The 18,968-nt window shown below is 44.8% G+C and overlaps 1 protein-coding gene across 14 annotated transcripts in view; it reads right to left on the minus strand.

Annotated features, from left to right (window-relative positions):
- OSBPL6 (oxysterol binding protein like 6) overlaps positions 1–12,208 on the minus strand; it is a 95,566-nt gene extending 83,358 nt beyond the window's left edge. For 7 of the 14 annotated variants that reach the window (XM_053409910.1, XM_053409893.1, XM_053409933.1 and 4 more), the window contains exon 1: positions 11,790–12,208. The gene's annotated coding sequence lies outside the window, so the exon portion shown is untranslated. Of the gene's footprint in view, positions 1–11,265; positions 11,513–11,789 lie in introns of those variants that run through there. The other 7 variants (XM_053409951.1, XM_053409919.1, XM_053409928.1 and 4 more) reach the window with 3 other exon arrangements.
- Positions 12,209–18,968: the final 6,760 nt, after the last annotated feature.

The following is an 18,968-nucleotide window of genomic DNA, read 5'->3' on the forward strand; positions in this document are numbered from 1 at the left end:
AGCAGCGCACGGAAACGCCGTTTACCTTCCCGCCGGAGTGGTACCTATTTATCTACTTGCACTTTGATGTGCTTTCAAACTGCTACGTTGGCAGGAGCAGGGACCGAGCAACAGGAGCTCAGCCCATTATGGGGATTTGAACCGCCGACCTTCTGATCGGCAAGCCCTAGGCTCTGTGGTTTAACCCACAGCACCACCCGCGTCCCATTCAAAATGTACAACAAACTTAAGATTGTATAGATCCCACACTTGAGTCAATATGTGCCAAAGAACAAGAATTGTTTCAGGAACATATGCTACAGAGTTAGGGGCACCCTCTCGTAGGCACCATTCTCCCTCTCCAAAAAATGGGGGGTGCCTCCACTCTTCCAAACAATCAGGGGGCAGAGGGGGCTTCCCTGGCCAACTCCTCCTGCTGTGAAAGCTTCCTCTGGTACACCAAAAAAAAAAGTTATCCAATGTTTCATTCCACACTCAGCCCAGTTCTTTTATGGTAAAATATTGATGTGCATTAAGACCATTTTGTATACCTTAATTCACATTATTTCGGCTGCAAAATTGGTTTGACTTTTTTTTTCTAAATAAGAGTGAGAATTATTGTTTTCACTTTATTGTCGTAGGAAATGAGAAATGGGACTTGGAACACTGGGAGCCACAATCATAGGGCAAAGAAAACAGAATGCAGGAGGGGAAACGGGGGTCTCGTTTTCTGACTGCTCTGATTAATTGGAAAAAGCCAGCGTTACACGTTGCAAATTTGTGCATGCATCAATTACGAAGCCTACCGCTGAAATTCGCAAAACTGTCAACTAGGAAACAGAATACAGCAGAACTAGCCTCACAAACAGGAATGAGCAACTGACAGTCACTATATAACTGTATCTACCCAGAGGTAGAAGTCATCTGTCTTTTGAAGCTATCAAGTCCTTCTACTATTCTGCAATTTAATTTGAAGTTACAATGGTTCCTGGGGGATTTCCTGGCATTATCTGACAGCATTATCTGCATAGCAAGCGCCTGTCAGGAATTTATTGCATGCGAGAAAGAACTAAAAATATTCATGATAAAATGTTAGTTCATTACCAGTAGCGACCGATAGGACAAAAATTGGAAGGACGGTTGTAATTCACTTCACTTTCTGCTACAGATCTAACTTACAAACATGCCACTTTAGACAAGCAAAATCTTTAGAGAGAAACTACATGACGGCTTCACTTTGAGCCATCTGTTACCTAATCTGTAGCTGGGAGAGTGTGACAGAGTCAGTAATCAAACACCAGTATCTGCTTTAGGCATGGGTGAAAAAAGAAAAGCACCATATTATGAAGCCATTTATAACCGTTTCACTTGAATAGCAGTCACCTGTTAGATAAAAACGTAATACTGAAAAAATAGGAGGCCTTGGAGGAAAATTATTTCTGAATTCCATTGTAAAAAAAAAAAAGAATGGGTAAAACCATAACTTTTCTAGCTAGTATTTCAAAATGAATCATATATTTCCTTTTCACTGAAATTTAAACGATTGTATTTAGCCACTATTTTATTAAAGGAAAGCGGGATGGGGAATGCATTGGCAGGAGTGCCCGATTGGCTCTACTGGTGAATAGGCACTGTGCTAACCACACCACTGCCTCCCCTTAGCATGAGTAACTCAACTGTTGGGGAGTCAGGTAAATACTGCTACTGTTTGGAATCCCATCTAAGAACCTACTTTATCCAGAAATTGCTTAAACTCCCATACCCATGCAGCACCTAGAGTGTTGGCCCTGTCTCTATGAGAGCCTTCTTCAACCTGATGCCCTCTGGATATTTTGGTCTGGCCCCAGCCAGACCATCCATAAATTTATGCCCAAGGTGCACAAATTTCCTTTCCTTTCTTATTGCCACTCACAACCTCTCTTCAGCTAACGAAGGGATATGATCTCTTCTGATCAACTGCTCTGGAGAACAATAGTGAGATGTTATATCTTGCTGGCTGGAAGTGTCACATGGGGCATTGCAGAAGTGCTCTTAACAAGGAAGCTGCCATCAGCTTTCAATAAAGAAGCAAGAGCTGCTGCTTTCAGTGACACTTAAGGGAGACAAGCACACCCACAAAACGCAAAGGCTCAAGCAAGGAACGGCAAAGCTTCTGCCACAGCTGCCAAAATTTAGAGAGTCTGTGGGAGGCATTCTGGGAGTGCAGACACAGCCCATGGGTTAGCCACTCCTGCCTGCCAAAGGGGAATACCCTCTAAAATGTCTCCAATGAAAACTGGGGCATTCTTCTTCTTCTTCTTCTTCTACCCTACCCACCTGACGGGGTTGCTCCAGCCACTCTGGGCTGCTTCCAACATATATAAAAACACAATAAAACATTAAACATTAAAAACCCTCCCTATACAGGGCTGCCTTCAGATGTCTTCTAAAGGTTGTAGAGTTACTTATCTCCTTGGCTCAGGGGTTGCATAATTCCATACTCTCCAACATTTCTTTGATGAAAATAGGAACGTCCTGAGGAAAAGTGGAATATTCCGGGATCAAACAGAAACCAGGACGGCTTCTGTAAATCTGGATCTGTGTAATAAACTAGTGTTAGCAGTAACATGAACCAAGACTCTGCTCAATATATTGCGCTACCACTTGGGGGGGGGGGAGACATCAAGGAAGATGCAGTCCTGCATGGGGTGAAGGCTCTGCCTGGACCCAAAAAACAGTAGGAATAAGGAAGGATGCAGGTATATGCTCCAATTCAACTCCCAGCTGAGGCCACACACATACCATCACCACAATTCCCACCTTAAAATAACTACTTGGAAAATACTGGCTCTGTTGTAAAACACTCCACCTATTATGGCGCCCAATAACAAGATGTGTTCTGTTTTCTCAGTTTGTTTACACTGTTGTGTTTTACAATGACGTAGTCTGTGAAGGGTGGTCCTTCTAATTAGACCAAACTCCTACTTCTACAAAGCAACATGGGGGAAAGAAAATTAATGACGAATTCGGACATAAAAGTCAAGATTTTGGCACAGAAAATGGACAAGCCTAATATATGTTCCAATGGCCATTTTGAAAACAATTTATAGAAGTGGACAACACCCTTCAGTATCTGCTACTTATCTGAAAATGAAACTCAGGGCATGAGCAGACTGAAGATCTGTGGTATGCCTAACCAGTCTAGGTGGCACTGTGGTCTAAACCACTGAGCCTCTTGGGCTTGCCGATCAGAAGGTCGGCGGTTTGAATCCCCGAGATAGGGTGAGCTCCCGTTGCTCGGTCCCAGCTTCTGCCAACCTAGCAGTTTGAAAGCACGCCAAAAAATGCAAGTAGATAAATATGTACCGCTCTGGCAGGAAGGTAAACTGTGTTTCCGTGCGCTGCTCTGGTTTCGGTGTTCCGTTGTGCCATGCTGGCCACATGACCCGGAAAAACTGTCTGCAGACAAACGCCGACTCCCTCGGCCTGTAAAGCGAGATGAGCGCCGCAACCCCAGAGTCATCTGCGACTGGACTTAACTGTCAGGGGTCCTTTACCTTTAACTATTTATAAGCTCCTTTCCTGCCAAAAGGTACCCAAAGCACTGCAAAGCAATATAATGAAGAACCAATCTGAAACAATGAAACGGGACAAAATGTGGAACAGCATCACTAGCCAACACTAAACATATCTTTTTACTAGCATTCTGAAACTCAAACACAAGGTCTTGCAAGTGTCTTTGTGGAGCGGATTCTACAATTGTAAGGGGAGTGTCCAAACTCCTGCTTACCACCAAATTAATATACTTAAAAGTACGCACAAAAAGGAGAGGACGCTGTATCGGTCCGTTAGAAAAATTCCAAATTCCAGAGTCAGTTAATGCCTTTATTAGATCTAAACAAAATGTCGCCGGAGTAAGAAAGCTTTCGAGTTCTCCATAACTCTTCAGTGGAATGGATGTTCAGCAAAGTTGGAGTGAGGGGAGACAATTTGCCACAATTATTTACTTCACCCTCTATCTTGCAAGGAACATTTTCCCTTTGCTTACAACTGGAGGCAGATCCAGGTGACTAGGAAATCAGTCATTTCTTGATTCTGTGTCCTGGGAAATCCTAGACCCAGCCTCAAACCTGTGTTGAACCTGTTGTTGTTTAGTCATTTAGTCATGTCCTACTCTTCGTGACCCCATGGACCAGAGCATGCCAGGCATTCCTCTCTTCCACCGCTGCCCGCAGTTTGGTCACCTAGTTGGTTGGTCACCAGTTTGGTTGCTCCTAGTAAAGCCTAATAAAATTGTGTACAGTCTACATTAAAACTATTAATAAATGCAGGGTTTTTTGTCTTCAACAGCAACCCAATTTTTACTCTCACCAGCCCCCTCTTAACATCCAACCTGATGAGAACGCTCAAAAGTTTGGCCACTATTTTATGGCATTTGTGGTTGGCTCTAATAAAGTTATTGTCCAGCTTGAGAGATGGCAATGCTCAGCCGAACTTAATTGCTGGGAGTGTTCTATTAAGTAATAATTACTTAATATTGAAGAAAGGGGTTTTTTTGTTTTTGTTTTTTGAAGAAGAAGAAGAAGAGGAGGAGGAGGAGGAAGAAGTTGTTGTGAAATGGAAGGAAATTGGTTCTACAAGCATAGGATACTTTCAGTGCCACATGCTGGTGCAAATACAAAAGACCAGGGATTCATAAACTAATGAAACTCAGGCCAAAGCACAAGTAAATACTGTCATTTCAGTCACTGTAATATTAGTTGCCAGTTACCATCCACCTTGCTTGGGTTCAGTGCTATTCTGAATAGCACTGAAATTGTTTAATTGCCCTCACAATATTGGTAGTGAACAGATAAGGAGTGCTCCAACAAAGAGACTGTGAAAGAGACAAAACTCCACTGTAAGCAAGGTGGGCGGGGGGGGGGGGCGGTGGTTCTCCACTAAACTCATTCTTTCATCTCACATTGATGGAATGTTGCCCTCAACAATAGATGTTCTGTCCTTACAGAAGAGCTGTTAACTGTACACATTTCAATTATTATTCAATTACGTTTATTTCTCAGCAGGACGACACTTTTTGTCTTTGCAGACAAAAGATTAAATGTACCGCACCAGGATAGGCTCAAGTGTAGCGTTCAGTTAACAATCAGATTATCTGAATACACTAGTTTAAAGGTAATAAAGCTGTTGATTGTATTAATCAAGGTTACTTCTCAAAAATATGATTTACATGCTAACAAATATGGATAATTTTTATTTTTAGGTAACAAAGATGGTAAAAACCCCCACAAATAGCTGAAGTTAAATGCTTCATTGAGTAACAGAATAGGTCTCCCACAGTCAAAATTTAACAAAGTTTATACATACATATATATTTAGATTAGCCCGTCTCAGGTTCATTCATCTTTCTGGATGCCACCACTGAAGTGTAGTGAAATGTCACTGGAAATCATCCTGCACTCAAAGTAGCTAACTTTTAACTAATGGAACTTGCATTATTACTGCTGCAATGAATCAATGCCACAAGCAACGTGATGTAAACACGATGCGCTATAAACCAAGTATTGCTATGATATATTGCTTGCAATAGTAAGGTAAAGGTAAAGGACCCCTGGACAGTTAAGTCCAGAGGAATTCAACCATGGGATGCTGCGCTCATCTCTGCTTTCAGGCCAAGGGAGCCGGTGTTTATCTGCAGACAGCTTTTCCAGGTCATGTGGCCAGCAGGACTAAACCACTTCTGACGCATGGGGCACCATGATAAGTGCTAGAGCACACGAAAACACTGTTTACCTTCCCACCAGAGCAGTACCTATTTATCAATAGTAGCAGCAGTCAGAAGCCGACCACCATCCTCACTTCTCAAATCTCACCCTATGTATGATGTAAAAGTACCTTCCATTTGTGCTGCTGGTCATGCACAGGGCAGGGCTTCAGTAGTTACAAAAGCGCTCTTCATTCAGAAAACTATGGTTTGTGAAGTTGCAAACAAATAAGTCTCTAGTTATGGCATAAGAACAACTTGTAAGAAAACTGAACAATCTTGACAACAGAGATACAGTACAATGTAAAGCCTAGGAAAGGCATGTCCAAAGTCCTGTGGCAGTTTATTTATTGGTGTCAAATCCTTAAAAAAAGATCAACAACTTCAATCCTAAAAAAAGCTCAACAACTCTGGTCGGCCCTCATGCACGTTTACTTCATCAAATCTGGCCCTCTTTGAAAAAAGTTTGGGCACCCCTGGCCTAGGAGTATGGGCTGGGAAGTACACAATTTAACATTCATTTAACAAAAAACGCTTTCGATTTAACATGGTAAGGACTTTCATGCAAGCTTCCTTGTTAAGTGTACTTCTGCAGGGCTCAAGTCCAAAGCCAGCCCAGCAAAGTCTATGGAAGGAAAACAGCACAGTGCTTGTCAGCTTGGTGAAGCTTCTACTCAAACAGGCATCTCATTCAAAATAAGCTACTTCTTATCCTTTCTGACATAAAATTGGCATGGACCGTCCTCAGAACTGTCTCTTCTACACTGCCAAGTTTCAAGACAGTCGGCAGAACCATTTTCTAGCAATACTATTGCCTGATTTTTAAATTATGCTGGGTTCTGCTGGCTCACCTTCAGGATCACCCATAAGATAAGACAACTGTGGTCCTATAAATCACTTTGGGTGGGATTCACCTCGAGAACCCTGTCAGCGGAAGACCTGTACAATCTGTTCACAAAGACTGAAATCCTAAACACTCATCCGGAAAGAAGACTTGTTAAATTCATTTGGTCTTATTTTGTAGTAGATGTGCATTGGGTTGCACTGACAGTTTTGGTGACTGAATAAGAAGTCTGTTTTCAAGTTTCAGAATCAGGCCCTAAGCGCTTTGAACAGCTGGCACACATAATCCTCTTGTTCACATGTAACGGATTGTGGCCATTTACCTCCTCCCCAGTCATTTTGCCACTGCCCTACGCTGAGCCAAGTAATGACTTGGCTTAGAATGTCATCCGAATCCAGGCTTGTGATTTATCTCTCTCCAGAATCACCAGGAACTGTTGCCCTATGATTTACAGCTTGTGATTTGTCTGAAGAGAACTACGCCACATGCCCAGTTCCAGACAACAAGCTAAGTCACCCCATGACTTAGTTCAGTGCATCACAGCAGCAAAGCAGCCAGGGAGAAATGAAGCAGCCACCATCTCTTCTCTGGGAATCCACATGTTTGCTTGTTCACAATAAGCTATGGTTTGGCTTAATCTTATATGTGAATCAGGTCAACTAAATTGCTCAGACAAGAGCTTGCTACTGTTTACACAGGAAAGCCTTCAAAATACTGATCCAATTGCCATAATGTTATGGTCGCATCCATAAAATAATTCACTATTTCCTGCTCTTTAGGGTTGTACTGTACTTCTGCTTCTCTCCAAATATCTTACTTTTTTCCTGCTTATTCCCTTCAACTGAATGCATTCTTGTTCCAACTGAGGATCACCTCTAGTCCAACCCCTTGCAATGCAGGAAAATGCAGTTGTCCCATACGGGGATCGAACCTGCAACCTTGGCATTATCAGCACCACGCTCTAACCAACTGAGCTATCCACTTGTGTAACAAGCTCTGTCTTCCATGTTCCAAGGGAAAGCCAAGCCAGAGTTAATACTGTCCTTACTCACCAAAAGGTAGGCATTTATATTTTGGCCTCCTTCTCCCACAGATATCCCTAGTGGCAAAAGAGTAAGCCTGAGCACTCGTTCACAGGAACACTGCACAAAGGAGAGGCAGGGTTTGTGGGCCTTTTCAGAATAAGGTAGAAAGGGACGGGTAGAGTAAGAAACAAAGCTGATCACTGCTACCATTTTTTTTCTTCTGCGCAGAAAGCTTACAATCCATAACACTATGGAGGAGGCCATTATATTCTTAGTTCACATAGTGGTTCAAGCGCTGGACTAACACCTGGGAGACAAGGGTTCAACGCCGCATTTGGTCATTAAGTTCCCTGGGTGACCTCCAGCCAGTCACTGCCTCTCAGCCTAACCTACCTCACAGGGTTGTTGTGAGGGTTAACTGAGGGGGAGGAACCATGTATGTACGCCTCCTTAATCTCCATGGAGGAAAAGGTGGGATAGAAATACAATGAAACAAATGAATAAACAAGCCCGACAGAGGTCACCAGCACCTGAGAGTGCATCATAGAATACACCCCAAAATATTGTGCATTAGCAAATAATTCTTTCTATCTTACAACAGTAAGTCTGAATCGCAACAGCTGGAATCCAAAGGCATCATTGTGCAAGTAGGAGGCACTATCACCAGGTTAAAATAATAAAAAATAAAAAATCACTGATCTTTCCTTTCTGCTGCAAGCCTTGATGGTCCCCCCTGCTGGAGAAGCAGTTCTGGGGTACATACAAGAGGCTGCAGCAGAAAAGAGGAAAGCCACATTCTCTGAGTTCAACTCGGCTTCCAAGCCATCACATTAGCCCTCCTGCAAAAAAGAAGGATATACACAATTCATAAGTTATTCCACATGGGTTGGACATTGCCCGTACATAACTCTGAACTGACAGTCATTCATCCAATAAAGTGAAAGGATTTTATTTTTAATTTGTATTTAGTTTCATTCCACCTCAAGATCACTCCGGCAGTTAATTCAGCTTAATAAATGTTGTCCTTCATATTAGATTGCCCGACTGAATTCTACACAGGGCTACGTTTCAGTTCGTCTGTCATTCAATACTTTTTTGTCAAGGTTGCTACTTGTTTAGAGGATAGCATTTGGCATAACAAAACTTTTCACCGTTGGGGAAAAAACATGGTAAAAAAGAAAAGCTTTCTTTGAGTAAGACCTCAGGAAACTGCAAACTGAAGCCAACTTCAAATAGAACTGAGGCAAATGAGTGACTTAAGTGGGCAACTCATACTGTGTGTGTGTGTGTGTGTATTGAAAAGGAACTGCATTGGAAACATAAATATTTGCTCTAACTTACATTGAATTAATGAGCTATACATCCAGGCAACTAGGCAATGCAACATGACAATGAAAGCACATCAATTTATCCTGAAATACAACCCGCGTTAGAAATTCAGATACATAAAAGAGGTGCCAAACAGCTCCTTAAACCAAGGTGACAGTTGCCAAAATGGAATGTCTTGCTGCCATTTTGGGGCAAGACAGCTCTAACAAGTCTTTTTCTTCTTCTTCTTCAAACGATGGACTGACTTTCACAGATTATCAGTTAAACATCTGGCTAGTTCTGATGACAACCTTGAGCTAGGTTAAGAATTCTGAGAACTTAAAAGAAGAAAAGTCACTTGATCCAGGGACAGTCTACATATATATTGGCCTATTCCTACTTTCTTTTCCCCTTAATGTGGACACAGACCATTCATAACATAATAATATTCTTCGCAACTGTGAACAGGGCAGTGGGGTGGAGTTAAGTGAAAACTAGCTACAACAATTAAAACTATAACGTTGTTCACCGCTCCTGCTCAGGCTGCACAGAAAAAGCATTTTGGTTCCTGAAATTCATTCCGATGGTGCAGATAAAATATAATGGATAGAATTATACAGGATGTGTTGTTGGTGTGTGAAAACAGACAAGATCCAATGATCCGCAGACATGCACCTCCAGATGGTAGAGATGTCAGGCGCCATCCTGGTGCCCAGGCATCTTCAGTTGGTTGCATGTGGCCAATGGCTAGGTGCAAAATGCACCTGGCACCTGGCTAATTTCTATAGCTGAATACAACAAACTTCAGGCTACATCATTTTATCCTATCCTGTTTCTTTGCAGTTCTTCAGCAGCCTCTAAAAGACAAGGTCATATCATGTGGACAAACTACAATCAAATTAAGGTAGGCATGGATATACAAGTGAAGGATGGTTGTTACATAAGAGAATGATATCCAGTCCCAAGAGATTATGCCATGGAAGTGGGGGGGGGGACCCTGCTCAAATCTCTGATCCAGTGACATCCAGTTAAGATTTAGGTGTTCCCAAGATTATGAACTAACTATCAATCATATAATGAGAAGCTAGTGCCACCAGGGCTCAAACAGCTACTGACAATTTTATTGGTGGACACATTAACTGGTTTCTTGCACTTGTGACTCATTGTTAGTACATTAGAAATTATAATGTGAAAGAGAAGCTATTTATTTAATTATTTCCAAGCAGGAATGAGTGCACAACCTTCTAAAGAGTCTCAGGCACATTTCCTGACAGATGACAGATTGTTAAATTCAAGTTACACTGCAGGTTAGTGTTCGACCTTGGAAATGTGTTTCACTACAAGAAATACAAATGAGGTATTCTGGCTTTATTTCCTGATGGTGAAAGGCTTTTTATTAGTCAACAAGAACACCCACAGTGTTAGGCAGCCTCACAACAATTTGATTGTCAAATGAAATTAAAGAGATGGGAAGCCTTAAAGATTACCACATTGCGCATTAGAAAGGGTGAGCCTGTCAAAGCAGTCTTTCCCAAAGAGCCTTAAATAACAGCAAGGATAAACAAATGTTTCACAGCATCTTGAGCAAACTAAAATTAAAACACAATTCATTTAAGAAATCTAGCTGAGAAAAAAGAAAGGTGATGGTTTAGTGTGCCAACTTTTCCATCAAAATTTTAAAGCTCGCCTTCTCCAACATGCAGGAGCAATTAATTAAGCACAGATGTGAAATTGTACTTTTGCAATGAGGAGAATGTCCCAATTTCACTTACAAGATGAAAATAAGCAAACTGAGCTTTCAAAACGGTTTTACTTCATTGCTACCGAATTATGTTATATAACATCATGCCCCCACGCCAGTTCTGGGTGTTTAAGCTTCATCTGGAGGTTTATTACAGCACAGTATCAGCATCGGATTACAACTTTTTAAGCATGCACACGCAGCTTCTTTTATCATGATGCGAGGAAGGTATCGCATCCCAGGCCCAGCTTTTCTGATGACATCGTTAATGCAGAGAAAATGCTCCCGCTATGCAGGAAACACACATCTTGACTGCAAAGGAAAGGAAAGGGATGGGGGGGGCAGAGAAATCCCTTCTGTATTAGTATTATCATCCATTCGTATGCCAGCGAAGAAATGCAGGGATAACAACCCTGTTAAGGCAACAACTCCCCTCTAAAATAAAACAACGCAGCATCTTTTCCAGAGTGCCTTTTACCACTCTAGTTTGAAAAGGCAGACTTGCCCCAATGGGCATTTAAGGTCGAGAGCGGGGGGGGGGGCGGGGACGCAAGCATGTGCATCTTCCCGTGTGCGCGCACCTGCACAATCCAAGTCATTGGAGAGTGTGCCCACGAATACAGACCTGCTCCTCTTCCTATGCCTGTCTGGCCGAATCCGAGTTGGTGGGTGGGTGCAGGCAGAGAGAGAGAGAGAGGCCTGCGCGTGCCTGCATGCCTAGCTCTCTGCTTTATCTATCCCACCCGGAGAGCCGGCCAGACAGAGACCGGTTCTCCGGCCCTGCGCGCAGTTTCGTCCCGGCGCACGCAGCCATTGTCCCCCCGCGCCAACGCATCGCTCGCAGCATGTGATGCGGCGCGAAGCTGACACGGGCAACTTGGCGGGCTCCTCGCCGGCTCTGCGGCGGCGGCGACGTGCCGCTCCTGCGTGGCACGCGTCCGTTAGGGGCCCTCCGGGTCTATCCAAGAGGCTGGCAGCGGGGCGTGTGGGGGGAAGAGCGGGGAGGCTCCATCCTCCTCCGCCGACCCACCGCCGCTCCCGGCCTGCGAAATCCCCTCAGACGCGGAGGGAGCAGGGCACAAAGGCAACCCCCGGCGCTCCGCCGCTGCCAGCCCGGGCGAGAAGGAGAGGAAGGGAGCAGCACCTTACCTGGGCTGGGCGCAAAAGGCGCGCGTTCGGGCCGCTGCAGCAGGAGGATGCGGGCGCTTGGAGATGGATGAGGGCGCATGGAGAGCGGCGCGCTCCTCCTGCCAAGGGAACGCGTGTGGCGTCGTCGGCTCTTCCTCCTCGCTGGAGAAGGAGCTGCTCCTGCTGCGGGCGGCTGGAGGGGGTCCCCCTCCTCCTCCTCCGTGCAGCCTCGCTCGCTCGCCCGCCCGCCCTCAGCCTCGACGACTCCCGCCCCTCTCCGCACGGAGCAGGCTGGCCTGTGCCAAGACCCGGACGCGTGGAGCCAGCCGGAGCGGGAGTCAGTGCCAAGTCATCCTCCCGCCCAGCTTGGAAGAGGCAGCAGCGCGGACTGGAGAGCAGAAGGGCGGCGGCGGCGCGGGCAACCCACCCATCCAGGCGCCCGCCCGCCCTGCTCCGTCCAGCTGGATTCAGGCTGGAGACCCGGCACGCGCCGCCGAGAAATGCCAGCCGAAGACCCCGCGGCGCCCGCTGCTCGCTTGGAGAGGGGGCTGCCTCTTCTCTCTCCGCCCCCCTCCGCGAATCAGCTCAAGTCTTCGGAAGGGAAGCGGTCGAGGGAACCCTTTTCGGAAGACTGCGTGACGCACGTATGAATGTGAAATCTGCATGCACACCTACATGCAAGCATAGGGGCATGTTTATATTTGCCAGCGGAAGCAGGTGGCAGCGGGGGGGGGGGGGGAGAGTGGAGGAGAAATTCGATTCGGCCTGCGTTCCAGTGAGAAGCTGCCTACTTCCCATTTCTCCAACCCATGCAAAATCACCAAAACAACACTCTCCCTTCAGATTTTGAGATGCAACCAAATAACGTTAGGAGTTTGTGGGTGTCAGACAACCCCCCCCCCCCGTGTTAGGAGTTTCAGACTCCCTTGTGTTAGGAGTTTCTGGAGGCCGGACACTGGACCCCTGGATTCAGCAAATGTTAAAATATAAGCCAGGCTGGTTTCCTGATGGGCCAGTAGGGGAACAAAAGGAAGGTGATGAGTCATTAGGAAAGGGGGGGGGCGGCTTTGTGCCAGACTGCAAAATGGGAGGGCCCCTCCTTCAACTCAGAAGACAAAGGCACTAAGGCAGAGTTTCAAATTGAGCTTAAGGGTTGGCAGAGTTTTAGGTTTTGTGACCTAGAGGGGGAAAGGTTGCAGGCTGCTAAAGGCAGAGAGCTGGAGGGAGGGACACGTAACCCTGGCCGATGTCTGTTCGGATTCCAACCCCTCTGTCGCAGGCTCAGGTCGTATATATATGTAAATAAACCATATATCCTAAAGACACCACAATCTGTGTTGTGTTGTGCCTCATTCCCAAAGGGAAATACAAACCCTGGGTGACATAGGCGTAGCCAAGGGAGGGGCAGCTGCCCCCCAAAATCCTCAAAAAGCAATACAAACATTTAACAAACTGAGGTTCTGCCCCCCCAACAATAGCCTGCCCCCCCAACAAAAGCCTTTACATTTTAAAGGAAATGTGCATTTTTAAAGGACGTCAGCCAAAAAAAATCTCAACAACTTTGTGTCCCCCCCCCCCCATCAAAAATCCTGGCTATACCCTTGCTGGGTAAGCATTTTATTTCGCTGGAATCTCGCATCACTTCGGAGATTGGAGTGCTGTGCAACAAAATACAACTCCTGAGCCCCACAAAATGTAGTTGGTCAATGCTATTTTTCTAGAAAAAGATGTGCCGGAACACATCGTGAACGCCTCCCTTGTTCTCTTTTGATGGCAAAGGCGCCCACCTGAGAGATGCTGGAACTCAGTTCCAGTGAATTCCGGCTGGGGAAAAAGGCCCCGAGAGGGCTTATGAAAAAGAAGGTAAATGAAAACAACAACAAAAGCCCATTAAAAAGTAAAGCGTCAGCATCATGGTGAACTAGGAGTCAAAATAATTAAAATGTTTTCACCTGCCACCCAAGACGTGGCACTGGAAGAGTATGGCAGAGGAACATTCCAAAGTCAGGATACCACAAGCTAGAAGGTTAGCCACTAATCTGACTTCTGGAGGCATGGCTTCCAGAGCTGAACCAACCATGGTGAAAGCAATACAAAGGCATGCTTGTATTTTTGCTCTCCGCAAACATGAAGTGAATATAAGCAATCTCCATAAAAGCAACCATATTGGAAAGCCTTGACCTACCAACCTTGAGAAGAGCAACAGGCTGGGGTTTAAGATGCTGTGAATTTCCTGTGCTGTAATTTGGCACTTCAGTACTGGGGGATGCCCACCAGACTACAGATACATGGACGAAGAAATGCCATATCAGGATCAGACCTCAGGTGGTACTAGTTCCATAGCCAGGGAAATTGTGAAGAGGATTGAACAGTACACCAGAAAAGGGGGGTGGGGCGAGAAGGGAATCAATGCAGAATAACTGGAAGCTTAATACTGATAACCTGATGCTCATCCTATGCTCCTTTGTACTTGGTTAAACAGCTCTGGTGGGAGGCATTTTGACAAAGCAAACACTTCCAAATGACCTGCATTGCAACAGCATCTTGCATATGCAGTTAATAAGACTATACAGATCTAGAGGATAACACAATTAGAGAGCAGTAATAATCAAAAAGTGTGCATCATGCAGAAGACTGTAGGACACTCTTGGCAGAAGATTGTCAGATGACACTGGCAAGGCAATTGCGTCACACATTCTAGAGGGACGGTAAATCAGAGCTGGCCAACCATTATATCTGCCATCTGCATCTGAAATAATTTTCTCATTATGCGTTCAAGGTGGTTTGCCTAGTATATCAAACATATACAGTCGTACCTCGGCTCCCAAACGCCTTGGGAGTCGAACGTTTTAGCTCCCGAACGATCGAAAACCATAAGTTGTTTCGGAAGCTGAACATCCGATGGGGCTTCCGCGGCTTCCAATTGGCTGCAATAGCTTCCTGCAGCCAATCAGAAGACGCGCTTTGGAAGTCGAACGTTTTGGAAGTTGAACAGACTTCTGGAAGAGATTTTGTTCAATTTCCAAGGTACTTGAATACTGAAGGTTCTTCTCCAATTTCACTTATCAGAGTCCACAACATTCACCTTCACCGTACCGGTCTTACATCAGAACTAGCATGCACAAAATGCTGGCTTTGGAAATTCCAGCATTTGAGAATGCAGGATGTTGCCAATGGCTCCTGGCATGTTCTGGGACATAGCCCAGGGGAAACGGCTGGTGCTGTCATGCCCTTAGGGCTTCTCTGCTTCCTGCACTATTGATTTAGGGTAGTCACGCAAAACTGGAAGTGCAGAAACCAAGGACTGTGGGAAATGTGGCTTTCTTAGAATTAATGCATACCATTCATTAAGTAATATGTGTTCTATGCAAACTGATTGACATGTTCTGGCTATATAGTTTGTGATGGAGATGGGAAGGAATGGCAAGGAACCAGCTGACTGATGTTTTAGTGCAGGTGAATTGCAACATGTTCTTGACACAATACATGTTCTATGCAAACTGGTTGACATGTTCTGGCTATATAGTTTGTGATGGAGATGGAAAGGAATGGCAAGGAACCAGCTGACTGATGTTTTAGTGCAGGTGAATTGACACAATAGCAGTGCATTTGTGGTTAATTTATTCCGCTTTATCAGTTACTCCACAATGCTTCCCCTATGCTACCACATTATTGCTGATCAGAGGAGCTACAGGGCAATCAAAGTGGGACAAAAAACAACAACCCAGAACCTTTGTGGTATGAAATGTCACAGGTAGTTATGAGATATGCAACCAACTGGGAATGAAGCAATATGGTCACCCCAAAACTATTTTGCCAGTACAAATAGTTTGGAAAGCAGGATCACATATGGCTATCCTGATAGCATCATGAGCACAAATCATGATGAATGTGCAATGAAAAAGACATCTGCAGTGGATGTAGAAGCAAATCTTGTTGCTCCATACCCAACCTTTTGTCTGTTTCCCCTTCCGTGTCTTGCAAACTCCCAGGGAAGAATTTGACATCATTTCGAATTTTGGCTTGCCAGGCAGGACAGTCTCCGCTCTCCTTCACCTCCTTCACCTGTGCGCAATTCTGGGGATTCGCCCAGCCCCACTCAGAGCCAAGTGGGGCAGGGGGATGTGCAGGAGAGGGGTGGGCAGGAGGCCCCATTGGACAACTGAAAGTTACTGCACACTGATGCAACTAATTTTTTGACTCTCACTCCCATTTTATTATTCCGTTGGTCCACATATATTGTAGTTATGTCAGCCATAGTATTTAGACTTCAGCAATTGACATATCCCTGAATGTCATTTGCAAGTTAAATTTCATATTATTTATTATTTGCCTAATTTTAGAAAGCAGTGATTACACGATGCCTTAGCCCTGTAAGCTACCCCTGAAAGCACAGGCTATTTAGTGGCAAACTAAAAAAAATCTTATGCTATATGACTTGCATGCCACCGACCTGACAAGCCAATCAAAAGCAATTACATTTCGCAGGGTTAGGAGAACAAGACAAGCGAACCCTAACAACAGCTTGTGCAGCTGTCATTAATGCGGCAGAGAATGACAAGTACAAGCAACACACAAGAAGGGGGAAATGCTTAGTAACCCAGTTTTAAAATGCAAGCGTGACAAAGGTTAGTGCAGCTGCAAATAGTGACTTTTTAATCTTAAAAAAATGAAAGTTTTGCAGTGAAAACCAGCTGCTTTTTCACTATTTGGTGCAAGTGTAAGATCACGGTCTCATTCAAAATACAGTCGTACCTTGGATCCCAAATGCCTTGGGAATTGAACGTCTCAGCTCCCAAACAATCGAAAACCGGAAGTGGGTGTTCTGGTTTTTGAACATCCTTTTGGAAGCCGAACATCCGATGGGGCTTCGACGGCTTCCAATTGGCTGCAGGCGCTTCCTGCAGCCAATCAGAAGCCGTGCTTTGGAAGTCGAACACACTTCCGGAACAGATTCCGTTTGACTTCTGAGGTACATTAAAATGAACCTTCTGTTCATATACACAGTTACTGTATCAGTACTACTACCACCTTAGAAGCAGAGAAGATATTTTGCATGAAATAGGTCCCCATTTCAATGGCCTGGGATCTCCAGATAATGCTGGAAAATACCTCTGTCAAAAACCCTGGAGAACAACTGCCAGTCAGTGTAGACAATATTTAGCTAGATGAACCAGAGGTGTAACTCAGTAAAAGGCAGCTTCCTATGTTTCCAATATAAATTTACCACCAACAATATGTAAGGAGATTTTCATTGGGCAGATAAAACAGTTGTGGGGGGGAGGGGGAGGTTTGAAGGGTTGAGAACGACAAATACAACAGGTTGTTGTTGTTAATACCCCACCCATCTGGCTGGGTTGTCCCAGCCACTCTGGGTGGCTTCCAACATAATATAAAAACATAATATAACATCAGACATTAAAAACTTCCTGATACAGGGCTGCCTTCAGATGTCTTTGAAAGGTTGTGTAATTGTTTATCTCCTTGACATCTGCAGGGAGGGCATTCCAGAGGGCGGGTGTGACTGCCGAGAAGGCCTTCTGGCTGGTTCCCCATAACTTCACTTCTCCTCTCCTCCTTCTCCCTGCGTCGGCTCCAGGGGTTTTCCTGGCTCCGGAGCTATGCTGGGCAGTTGGCCAGGCGCTATTGCGCCTGGCTCGATTTGGGTCGTGGGGTGTGTGTGTGTGTGAGAGTGGTTCCCCCAGTTGAAGCGCCAGGCATCCCCGGTTCCCCCTTGGGGGCAGTGGCAGTCTCAGCAGCCTGGAGCCAGCCTGGTAGTGCAGTTGGCTCTGGCTAGCTTCTGGAGCTGCTCGCTGCCATGGCATCCACCATTTTGCCTCACCAGAAGTCTCCATATGATGTGTCTTGTGCCATTGAACCCATCACGCAACATTCATTCCCTACTAATAAATCTACAACACTTAAAATATAAATCCGGGGACATTCAATGAAATCTGGGGACGGATTATGTCCAGGGACAGATTTGTGAATCCAGGGACTGTCCCCGGGAAACGGGGACGTCTGGTAACCATACTCTAAAACGCAAAGGAGACTGGGGCAGGCTGCAAGGCAGGGGTGGGGAAGTGTTGCTATTCAGTTGTCACTAAACTACAACTCCCATGAGCCCCAGCAAACATGGCCAACGGCCAAGGTGATGGGAGTTGTAGTTCAGCAACATCTGGGGACTGAATGTTCCTCACACCTGCTGTAAGGTCTCTAATTACTGTTAGTTGAATTACTTCGGAGATCCCAAAGCAGAACAGGGCAGTAAAGACCCACATCAAAGAATCACAAAGGCCCTAAGAGAGGAGGAGGTTAGCACACTAATGGAACCTAGGTCAGGAAGGATAAGTCCCGATGAATGAGGAAACCAGACTGAAGAGTCAGAGGGAAAGGGAAACTGGGAAAGAGCATAGGCAGAAAAAGGGGGAGTTGCAGAACCACAAGGCCTGAAAATCATATATTGATTTGGAATAAATAGTTAATTTTGGTGCTCCAGGTTTTCAGTGGGCACAACGTTGCAGACTTAGTAGTGAAAACTTTCCACCTTGGTCTCTTGTGTAATATAAGCTACAGAAAATGTAAACAGATGCACTGAAATAAAGATTAAGAGATTCTTAGCCAACAGATGTTCTCCTGAGATTATGACTTCCTGTCTTCAGAACAAGACATGCCAGATAGTTACAGTTATATCCATTTGCTGACACCCTAGGGTGATTGTTCAATGGAACAGTGCATGCCATTCTCTTACGATAATCCTGGCATAGTTTAAAGCATCCCTAGCTAAGACTCCCTGATCTTGCTAGGTGGTGTGGATTTGTTAATATCAACTTTGATTGGAATATTTATGCAGTCTAGGTTTGAGAGAGAAATTATATTTTGTTTGCATTTCGATGAGAAACTACCTGATTTGTACTTTTTGAATAAATATGCTAACCAAAACACAATTAGAATGTGAAATGTACAGTTGTCTGATTCTGGGGTGCAGTTATCCAACCAAATGATGTGCACAAAAATACTTATATTGAAGTCATAAAATGCATAAATTGATGAAAAGAACGTACAAAAATGCAGTATGTTTTTCGAAATGGCACACAGAAATGTGTGCATTTGGAGAAATTCACCCAAAAATGCTAATGAATTTTCATGAGGATTATTTTCAAAAATGCAAATTGCCACCAGAATGTGGAGAACTGAAAT

This window comes from Podarcis raffonei, chromosome 1 (assembly GCF_027172205.1).
Source record: "Podarcis raffonei isolate rPodRaf1 chromosome 1, rPodRaf1.pri, whole genome shotgun sequence".
Lineage (NCBI taxonomy): Eukaryota > Metazoa > Chordata > Lepidosauria > Squamata > Lacertidae > Podarcis > Podarcis raffonei.